The following is an 11,837-nucleotide window of genomic DNA, read 5'->3' as shown; positions in this document are numbered from 1 at the left end:
TTGTTTGCCGCAGTTCCTCTAACTTTCTCCCTAGAACATACGAATGTGTATACTGGTGTCTCCATGTTGAACCTATTAGTGTTTCTAAGGTACAAAATTAAATGTTCCCTGATAAAAACATTCAAAACAATAAAGTCCGTTGATAATGTCCAGAAAACACAAACACAGAGTCCGTCGCAATATCTTGGATTGAGTTAGCCAAAACACAACCGGATATTTCTGGTTTCATCCAGTCATATCCGGACTAAGTTTGGTGGAATTCGTATGCAATGAACCGGGAAAATCGCAGTAAAAATGGTTTTGGAGTAAAACAAAGTCTTTTCCTTAAGCCAGTGCATAAAATGTCATCTATACAAACAGAAACATCATGTTTGTTTACCGCAGTTATTCTAGCTTTCTCCCTAGAAAATACGAATGTGTAGACTGGTGTCTCCATGTGGAACCAATTAGTGTTTCCCAGCACAAAATTAAATGTTCCCTGATAAAAACATTCAAAACAATATAATCCATCGATAATATCCAGAAAACACAAACACAGAGTCTGTAGTAATATCTGGGATATAGTAAGCCAAAAAAAAAAAAAAAAGAAAACGGATATTTCTGGTTTCATCCACTCATATCCGGACAAAGTGAGGTGGAATTCGTATGCAATGGACCAAGAAAATCACATTAAAAATGGTTTTGGAGAAAAGTAAAGTCTTTTTGTTAGGAAAGTGCATAAAATGTCATCTATACAAACAGAAATATCATGTTTGTTTGCCGCAGTTCCTCTAGCTTTCTCCCTAGAAAATACAAATGTGTAGAGCTGGTGTCTCCGTGTGGAACCGATTAGTGTTTCTAAGGTACAAAATTAAATGTTCCCTTATAAAAAACATGCAAAACCATAAAATCCGTTCATAATATCCGGAGAACACAAATACAGAAGCTTTCACAATATCTGGGATTGAGTTAGCCAAAACAGAACCGGATATTTCTGGTTTCATCCAGTCATACCCGGACAAAGTGGGTTGGAATTCGTATGCAATGGACCAACAAAATCACAGTAAAAATGGTTTTAGAGAAAGGCAAAAAGTCTTTTCCATCGCAAGTGCATAAAATGTCATCTATACAAACAGACTTATCATATCGATTTGCAGTTCCTCAAGCTTTCTCCCTAGAACATAGGAATGTGTTACTGGTGTCACCATGTGGAACCAATTAGTGTTTCTACGGTACAAAATTAAATGTTCCCTGATAAAAACATTCAAAACAATAAAAGCCATCGATAATATCCAGAAAACACAGACACTGAGGCTGTAGCAATATCTGGGATATAGTAAGACAAAACACAACCGGATATTTCTGGTTTCATCCACTCATATCCGGACAAAGTGGGGTGGAATTCATATGTAATGGACCGAGAAAATCACAGGAAAAATGGTTTTGGAGTAAAACAAAGTCTTTTCCTTAACCAGTGCATAAAATGTCATCTATACAAACAGAAATATCATGTTTGTTTACCGCAGTTATTCTAGCTTTCTCCCTAGAAAATACGAATGTGTAGAGCTGGTGTCTCCATGTGGAACCAATTAGTGTTTCCCAGCACAAAATTAAATGTTCCCTGATAAAAACATTCAAAACAATATAATCCATCGATAATATCCAGAAAACACAAACACAGAGTCTGTAGTAATATCTGGGATATAGTAAGCCAAAAAAAAAAAAAAAAGAAAACGGATATTTCTGGTTTCATCCACTCATATCCGGACAAAGTGAGGTGGAATTCGTATGCATTGGACCAAGAAAATCACAGTAAAAATGGTTTTGGAGAAAAGTAAAGTCTTTTTCTGAGGAAAGTGCATAAAATGTCATCTATACAAACAGAAATATCATGTTTGTTTGCCGCAGTTCCTCTAGCTTTCTCCCTAAAAATACAAATGTGTAGAGCTGGTGTCTCCGTGTGGAACCGATTAGTGTTTCTAAGGTACAAAATTAAATGTTCCCTGATAAAAAACATGCAAAACCATAAAATCCGTTCATAATATCCGGAGAACACAAATACAGAAGCTTTCACAATATCTGGGATTGAGTTAGCCAAAACACAACCGGATATTTCTGGTTTCATCCAGTCATATCCGGACAAAGTGGGTTGGAATTCGTATGCAATGGACCAACAAAATCACAGTAAAAATGGTTTTAGAGAAAGGCAAAAAGTCTTTTCCATCGCAAGTGCATAAAATGTCATCTATACAAACAGACATATCATATCGATTTGCAGTTCCTCAAGCTTTCTCCCTAGAACATAGGAACGTGTTACTGGTGTCTCCATGTGGAACCAATTAGTGTTTCTACGGTACAAAATTAAATGTTCCCTGATAAAAACATTCAAAACAATAAAATCCATCGATAATATCCAGAAAACACAGACACTGAGGCTGTAGCAATATCTGGGATATAGTAAGACAAAACACAACCGGATATTTCTGGTTTCATCCACTCATATCCGTACAAAGTGGGGTAGAATTCATATGTAATGGACCGAGAATATCACAGAAAAAATGGTTTTGGATAAAAGCAAAGTCTTTTCTTTAGGAAAGTGCATAAAATGTCATCTATACAAACAGAAATATCATGTTTGTTTGCCGCAGTTCCTCTAGCTTTCTCCCTAGAAAATACAAATGTGTAGAGCTGGTGTCTCCATGTGGAACCAATTAGTGTTTCCCAGCACAAAATTAAATGTTCCCTGATAAATAACAGGCAAAAACATAAATTCCGTTGATAATATCCGGAAAACGTAAACACAGAGGCTTTCACAATATCTGGGTTGTAGTAAGCCAAAACACAACCGGATATTCCTGGTTTCATCCAGTCATATCCGGACAAAGCGAGGTGGAATTCGTATGCAATGGACCGAGAAAATCACAGTAAAAATGGTTTTGGAGAAAAGCAAAGTTTTTTTCGTTATGCAAGTGCATAAAATGTCATGTATACAAACAGAATTATCATGTTTGTTTGCCGCAGTTCCTCTAACTTTCTCCCTAGAACATACGAATGTGTAGACTGGTGTCTCCATGTTGAACCTATTAGTGTTTCTAAGGTACAAAATTAAATGTTCCCTGATAAAAACATTCAAAACAATAAAGTCCGTTGATAATGTCCAGAAAACACAAACACAGAGTCCGTCGCAATATCTGGGATTGAGTTAGCCAAAACACAACCGGATATTTCTGGTTTCATCCAGTCATATCCGGACTAAGTTTGGTGGAATTCGTATGCAATGAACCAGGAAAATCGCAGTAAAAATGGTTTTGGAGTAAAACAAAGTCTTTTCCTTAAGCCAGTGCATAAAATGTCATCTATACAAACAGAAATATCATGTTTGTTTACCGCAGTTATTCTAGCTTTCTCCATAGAAAATACGAATGTGTAGACTGGTGTCTCCATGTGGAACCAAATAGTGTTTCCCAGCACAAAATTAAATGTTCCCTGATAAAAACATTCAAAACAATATAATCCATCGATAATATCCAGAAAACACAAACACAGAGTCTGTAGTAATATCTGGGATATAGTAAGCCAAAAAAAAAAAAAAGAAAGAAAACGGATATTTCTGGTTTCATCCACTCATATCCGGACAAAGTGAGGTGGAATTCGTATGCAATGAACCGGGAAAATCGCAGTAAAAATGGTTTTGGAGTAAAACAAAGTCTTTTCCTTAAGCCAGTGCATAAAATGTCATCTATACAAACAGAAACATCATGTTTGTTTACCGCAGTTCCTCTAGCTTTCTCCCTAGAAAATACAAATGTGTAGAGCTGGTGTCTCCGTGTGGAACCAGTTAGTGTTTCTACGGTACAAAATTAAATGTTCCCTGATAAAAAACATGCAAAACCATAAAATCCATTCATAATATCCTGAGAACACAAATACAGAAGCTTTCACAATATCTGGGATTGAGTTAGCCAAAACACAACCGGATATTTCTGGTTTCATCCAGTCATATCCGGACACAGTGGGTTGGAATTCGTATGCAATGGACCAACAAAATCACAGTAAAAATGGTTTTAGAGAAAGGCAAAAAGTCTTTTCCATCGCAAGTGCATAAAATGTCATCTATACAAAGAGACATATCATATCGATTTGCAGTTCCTCAAGCTTTCTCCCTAGAACATAGGAATGTGTTACTGGTGTCTCCATGTGGAACCAATTAGTGTTTCTACGGTACAAAATTAAATGTTCCCTGATAAAAACATTCAAAACAATAAAATCCATCGATAATATCCAGAAAACACAGACACTGAGGCTGTAGCAATATCTGGGATATAGTAAGACAAAACACAACCGGATATTTCTGGTTTCATCCACTCATATCCGGACAAAGTGGGGTGGAATTCATATGTAATGGATCGAGAATATCACAGGAAAAATGGTTTTGGAGAAAAGCAAAGTCTTTTCTTTAGGAAAGTGCATAAAATGTCATCTATACAAACAGAAATATCATGTTTGTTTGCCGCAGTTCCTCTAGCTTTCTCCCTAGAACATACGAATGTGTAGAGCTGGTGTCTCCATGTGGAACCAATTAGTGTTTCCCAGCACAAAATTAAATGTTCCCTGATAAATAACATGCAAAAACATAAATTCCGTTGATAATATCCGGAAAACATAAACACAGAGGCTTTCACAATATCTGGGTTGTAGTAAGCCAAAACACTACCGGATATTTCTGGTTTCATCCAGACATATCCGGACAAAGCGAGGTGGAATTCGTATGCAATGGACCGAGAAAATCACAGTAAAAATGGTTTTGGAGAAAAGCAAAGTTTTTTTCGTTATGCAAGTGCATAAAATGTCATGTATACAAACAGAAATATCATGTTTGTTTGCCGCAGTTCCTCTAGCTTTCTCCCTAGAACATACGAATGTGTATACTGGTGTCTCCATGTTGAACCTATTAGTGTTTCTAAGGTACAAAATTAAATGTTCCCTGATAAAAACATTCAAAACAATAAAGTCCGTTGATAATGTCCAGAAAACACAAACACAGAGTCCGTCGCAATATCTGGGATTGAGTTAGCCAAAACACAACCGGATATTTCTGGTTTCATCCAGTCATATCCGGACTAAGGTTGGTGGAATTCGTATGCAATGAACCGGGAAAATCGCAGTAAAAATGGTTTTGGAGTAAAACAATGTCTTTTCCTTAAGCCAGTGCATAAAATGTCATCTATACAAACAGAAATATCATGTTTGTTTACCGCAGTTATTCTAGCTTTCTCCCTAGAAAATACGAATGTGTAGACTGGTGTCTCCATGTGGAACCAATTAGTGTTTCCCAGCACAAAATTAAATGTTCCCTGATAAAAACATTCAAAACAATAAAATCCATCGATAATATCCAGAAAACACAGACAGTGAGGCTGTAGCAATATCTGGGATATAGTAAGACAAAACACAACCGGATATTTCTGGTTTCATCCACTCATATCCGGACAAAGTGGGTTGGAATTCATATGTAATGGATCGAGAATATCACAGGAAAAATGGTTTTGGAGAAAAGCAAAGTCTTTTCTTTAGGAAAGTGAATAAATGTCATCTATACAAACAGAAATATCATGTTTGTTTGCCGCAGTTCCTCTAGCTTTCTCCCTAGAAAATACGAATGTGTAGAGCTGGTGTCTCCATGGGGAACCAATTAGTGTTTCCCAGCACAAAATTAAATGTTCCCTGATAAATAACATGCAAAAACATAAATTCCGTTGATAGTATCCGGAAAACATAAACACAGAGGCTTTCACAATATCTGGGTTGTAGTAAGCCAAAACACAACCGGATATTTCTGGTTTCATCCAGTCGTATCAGGACAAAGCGAGGTGGAATTCGTATGCAATGGACCGAGAAAATCACAGTAAAAATGGTTTTGGAGAAAAGCAAAGTTTTTTTCGTTATGCAAGTGCATAAAATGTCATGTATACAAACAGAAATATCATGTTTGTTTGCCGCAGTTCCTCTAACTTTCTCCCTAGAACATACGAATGTGTAGACTGGTGTCTCCATGTTGAACCAATTAGTGTTTCTAAGGTACAAAATTAAATGTTCCCTGATAAAACATTCAAAACAATAAAGTCCATTGATAATGTCCAGAAAACGCAAACACAGAGTCTGGCGCAATATCTGGGATTGAGTTAGCCAAAACACAACCGGATATTTCTGGTTTCATCCAGTCATATCCGGACTAAGTTTGGTGGAATTCGTATTCAATGAACCAGGAAAATTGCAGTAAAAATGGTTTTGGAGTAAAACAAAGTCTTTTCCTTAAGCCAGTGCATAAAATGTCATCTATACAAACAGAAACATCATGTTTGTTTACCGCAGTTATTCTAGCTTTCTCCCTAGAAAATACGAATGTGTAGACTGGTGTCTCCATGTGGAACCAATTAGTGTTTCCCAGCACAAAATAAAATGTTCCCTGATAAAAACATTCAAAACAATATAATCCATCGATAATATCCAGAAAACACAAACACAGAGTCTGTAGTAATATCTGGGATATAGTAAGCCAAAAAAAAAAAAGAAAACGGATATTTCTGGTTTCATCCACTCATATCCGGACAAAGTGAGGTGGAATTCATATGCAATGGACCGAGAAAATCACAGTAAAAATGGTTTTGGAGAAAAGTAAAGTCTTTTTCTTAGGAGAGTGCATAAAATGTCATCTATACAAACAGAAATATCATGTTTGTTTGCCGCAGTTCCTCTAGCTTTCTCCCTAGAAAATACAAATGTGTAGAGCTGGTGTCTCCGTGTGGAACCAATTAGTGTTTCTACAGTACAAAATTAAATATTCCCTGATAAAAACCATGCAAAACCATAAAATCCATTCATAATATCCGGAGAACACAAATACAGAAGCTTTCACAATATCTGGGATTGAGTTAGCCAAAACACAACCGGATATTTCTGGTTTCATCCAGTCATATCCGGACAAAGTGGGTTGGAATTCGTACGCAATGGACCAACAAAATCACAGTAAAAATGGTTTTAGAGAAAGGCAAAAAGTCTTTTCCATCGCAAGTGCATAAAATGTCATCTATACAAACAGACATATCATATCGATTTGCAGTTCCTCAAGCTTTCTCCCTAGAACATAGGAATGTGTTACTGGTGTCTCCATGTGGAACCAATTAGTGTTTCTACGGTACAAAATTAAATGTTCCCTGATAAAAACATTCAAAACAATAAAATCCATCGATAATATCCAGAAAACACAGACACTGAGGCTGTAGCAATATCTGGGATATAGTAAGACAAAACACAACCGGATATTTCTGGTTTCATCCACTCATATCCGGACTAAGTTTGGTGGAATTCGTATGCAATGAACCGGGAAAATCGCAGTAAAAATGGTTTTGGAGTAAAACAAAGTTTTTTTATTTAAGCCAGTGCATAAAATGTCATCTATACAAACAGAAATATCATGTTTGTTTACCGCAGTTATTCTAGCTTTCTCCCTAGAAAATACGAATGTGTTGACTGGTGTCTCCATGTGGAACCAATTAGTGTTTCCCAGCACAAAATTAAGTGTTCCCTGATAAATAGCATGCAAAAACATAAATTCCATTGATAATATCCGGAAAACATTAACACAGAGGCTTTCACAATATCTGGGTTGTAGTAAGCCAAAACACAACCGGATATTTCTGGTTTCATCCAGTCATATCCGGACAAAGCGAGGTGGAATTCGTATGCAATGGACCGAGAAAATCACAGTAAAAATGGTTTTGGAGAAAAGCAAAGTTTTTTTCGTTATGCAAGTGCATAAAATGTCATGTATACAAACAGAAATATCATGTTTGTTTGCCACAGTTCCTCTAACTTTCTCCCTAGAACATACGAATGTGTATACTGGTGTCTCCATGTTGAACCTATTAGTGTTTCTAAGGTACAAAATTAAATGTTCCCTGATAAAAACATTCAAAACAATAAAGTCCGTTGATAATGTCCAGAAAACACAAACACAGAGTCTGTCTCAATATCTGGGATTGAGTTAGCCAAAACACAACCGGATATTTCTGGTTTCATCCAGTCATATCCGGACTAAGGTTGGTGGAATTCGTATGCAATGAACCAGGAAAATCACAGCAAAAATGGTTTTGGAGTAAAACAAAGTCTTCTCCTTAAGCCAGTGCATAAAATGTCATCTATACAAACAGAAATATCATGTTTGTTTACCGCAGTTATTCTAGCTTTCTCCCTAGAAAATACGAATGTGTAGACTGGTGTCTCCATGTGGAACCAATTAGTGTTTCTACGGTACAAAATTAAATATTCCCTGATAAAAAACATGCAAAACCATAAAATCCGTTCATAATATCCGGAGAACACAAATACAGAAGCTTTCACAATATCTGGGATTGAGTTAGCCAAAACACAACCAGATATTTCTGGTTTCATCCAGTCATATCCGGACAAAGTGGGTTGGAATTCGTATGCAATGGACCAACAAAATCACAGTAAAAATGGATTTAGAGAAAGGCAAAAAGTCTTTTCCATCGCAAGTGCATAAAATGTCATCTATACAAACAGACATATCATATCGATTTGCAGTTCCTCAAGCTTTCTCCCTAGAACATAGGAATGTGTTACTGGTGTCTCCATGTGGAACCAATTAGTGTTTCTACGGTACAAAATTAAATGTTCCCTGATAAAAACATTCAAAACAATAAAATCCATCGATAATATCCAGAAAACACAGACACTGAGGCTGTAGCAATATCTGGGATATAGTAAGACAAAACACAACTGGATATTTCTGGTTTCATGCACTCATATCCGGACAAAGTGGGGTGGAATTCATATGTAATGGATCGAGAATATCACAGGAAAAATGGTTTTGGAGAAAAGCAAAGTCTTTTCTTTAGGAAAGTGCATAAAATGTCATCTATACAAACAGAAATATCATGTTTGTTTGCCGCAGTTCCTCTAGCTTTCTCCCTAGAAAATACGAATGTGTAGAGCTGGTGTCTCCATGTGGAACCAATTAGTGTTTCCCAGCACAAAATTAAATGTTCCCTGATAAATAACATGCAAAAACAAAAATTCCGTTGATAATATCCGGAAAACATAAACACAGAGGCTTTCACAATATCTGGGTTGTAGTAAGCCAAAACACAACCGGATATTTCTGGTTTCATCCAGTCGTATCAGGACTAAGTTTCGTGGAATTCGTACGCAATGGACCGAGAAAATCACAGTAAAAAAGGTTTTGGAGAAAAGCAAAGTTTTTTTCGTTATGCAAGTGCATAAAATGTCATGTATACAAACAGAAATATCATGTTTGTTTGCCGCAGTTCCTCTAACTTTCTCCCTAGAACATACGAATGTGTAGACTGGTGTCTCCATGTTGAACCAATTAGTGTTTCTACGGTACAAAATTAAATGTTCCCTGATAAAAACATTCAAAACAATAAAGTCCGTTGATAATGTCCAGAAAACACAAACACAGAGTCCGTCGCAATATCTGGGATTGATTTAGTCAAAATACAACCGGATATTTCTGGTTTCATCCAGTCATATCAGGACTAAGTTTGGTGGAAATCGTATGCAATGAACCAGGAAAATCGCAGTAAAAATGGTTTTGGAGTAAAACAAAGTCTTTTCCTTAAGCCAGTGCATAAAATGTCATCTATACAAAAAGAAATATCATGTTTGTTTACCGCAGTTATTCTAGCTTTCTCCCTAGAAATTACAAATGTGTAGACTGGTGTCTCCATGTGGAACCAATTAGTGTTTCCCAGCACAAAATTAAATGTTCCCTGATAAAAACATTCAAAACAATATAATCCATCGATAATATCCAGAAAACACAAACACAGAGTCTGTAGTAATATCTGGGATATAGTAAGCCAAAAAAAAAAGAAAACAGATATTTCTGGTTTCATCCAGTCATATCCGGACAAAGTGGGTTGGAATTCGTATGCAATGGACCGAGAAAATCACAGTAAAAATGGTTTTGGAGAAAAGCAAAGTCTTTTCTTTAGGAAAGTGCATAAAATGTCATGTATACAAACAGAAATATCATGTTTGTTTGCCGCAGTTCCTCTAGCTTTCTCCCTAGAAAATACAAATGTGTAGAGCTGGTGTCTCCGTGTGGAACCAATTAGTGTTTCTACGGTACAAAATTAAATGTTCCCTGATAAAAAACATGCAAAACCATAAAATCCGTTCATAATATCCGGAGAACACAAATACAGAAGCTTTCACAATATCTGGGATTGAGTTAGCCAAAACACAACCGGATATTTCTGGTTTCATCCAGTCATATCCGGACAAAGTGGGTTGGAATTCGTATGCAATGGACCAACAAAATCACAGTAAAAATGGTTTTAGAGAAAGGCAAAAAGTCTTTTCCATCGCAAGTGCATAAAATGTCATCTATACAAACAGACATATCATATCGATTTGCAGTTCCTCAAGCTTTCTCCCTAGAACATAGGAATGTGTTACTGGTGTCTCCATGTGGAACCAATTAGTGTTTCTACGGTACAAAATTAAATGTTCCCTGATAAAAACATTCAAAACAATAAAATCCATCGATAATATCCAGAAAACACAGACACTGAGGCTGTAGCAATATCTGGGATATAGTAAGACAAAACACAACCGGATATTTCTGGTTTCATCCACTCATATCCGGACAAAGGGGGGGTGGAATTCATATGTAATGGATCGAGAATTTCACAGGAAAAATGGTTTTGGAGAGAAGCAAAGTCTTTTCTTTAGGAAAGTGCATAAAATGTCATCTATACAAACAGAAATATCATGTTTGTTTGCCGCAGTTCCTCTAGCTTTCTCCCTAGAAAATACGAATGTGTAGAGCTGGTGTCTCCATGTGGAACCAATTAGTGTTTCCCAGCACAAAATTAAATGTTCCCTGATAAATAACATGCAAAAACATAAATTCCGTTGATAATATCCGGAAAACATAAACACAGAGGCTTTCACAATATCTGGGTTGTAGTAAGCCAAAACACAACCGGATATTTCTGGTTTCATCCAGTCATATCCGGACAAAGCGAGGTGGAATTCGTATGCAATGGACCGAGAAAATCACAGTAAAAATGGTTTTGGAGAAAAGCAAAGTTTTTTTCGTTATGCAAGTGCATAAAATGTCATGTATACAAACAGAAATATCATGTTTGTTTGCCGCAGTTCCTCTAACTTTCTCCCTAGAACATACGAATGTGTATACTGGAGTCTCCATGTTGAACCTATTAGTGTTTCTAAGGTACAAAATTAAATGTTCCCTGATAAAAACATTCAAAACAATAAAGTCCGTTGATAATGTCCAGAAAACACAAACACAGAGTCCGTCGCAATATCTGGGATTGAGTTAGCCAAACCACAACCGGATATTTCTGGTTTCATCCAGTCATATCCGGACTAAGGTTGGTGGAATTCGTATGCAATGAACCGGGAAAATCGCAGTAAAATGGTTTTGGAGTAAAACAAAGTCTTCTCCTTAAGCCAGTGCATAAAATGTCATCTATACAAACAGAAACATCATGTTTGTTTACCGCAGTTATTCTAGCTTTCTCCCTAGAATATACGAATGTGTAGACTGGTGTCTCCATGTGGAACCAATTAGTGTTTCCCAGCACAAAATTAAATGTTCCCTGATAAAAATATTCAAAACAATATAATCCATCGATATATCCAGAAAACACAAACACAGAGTCTGTAGTAATATCTGGGATATAGTAAGCCAAAAAAAAGAAAACGGATATTTCTGGTTTCATCCAGTCATATCCGGACAAAGTGAGGTGGAATTCGTATGCAATGGACCGAGAAAATCACAGTAA

The sequence above is a fragment of the Lepus europaeus genome, chromosome 19, assembly GCF_033115175.1.
Source record: "Lepus europaeus isolate LE1 chromosome 19, mLepTim1.pri, whole genome shotgun sequence".
Classification (NCBI taxonomy): Eukaryota; Metazoa; Chordata; class Mammalia; order Lagomorpha; family Leporidae; genus Lepus; species Lepus europaeus.
Note: the sequence above shows the minus strand (reverse complement) of the source record.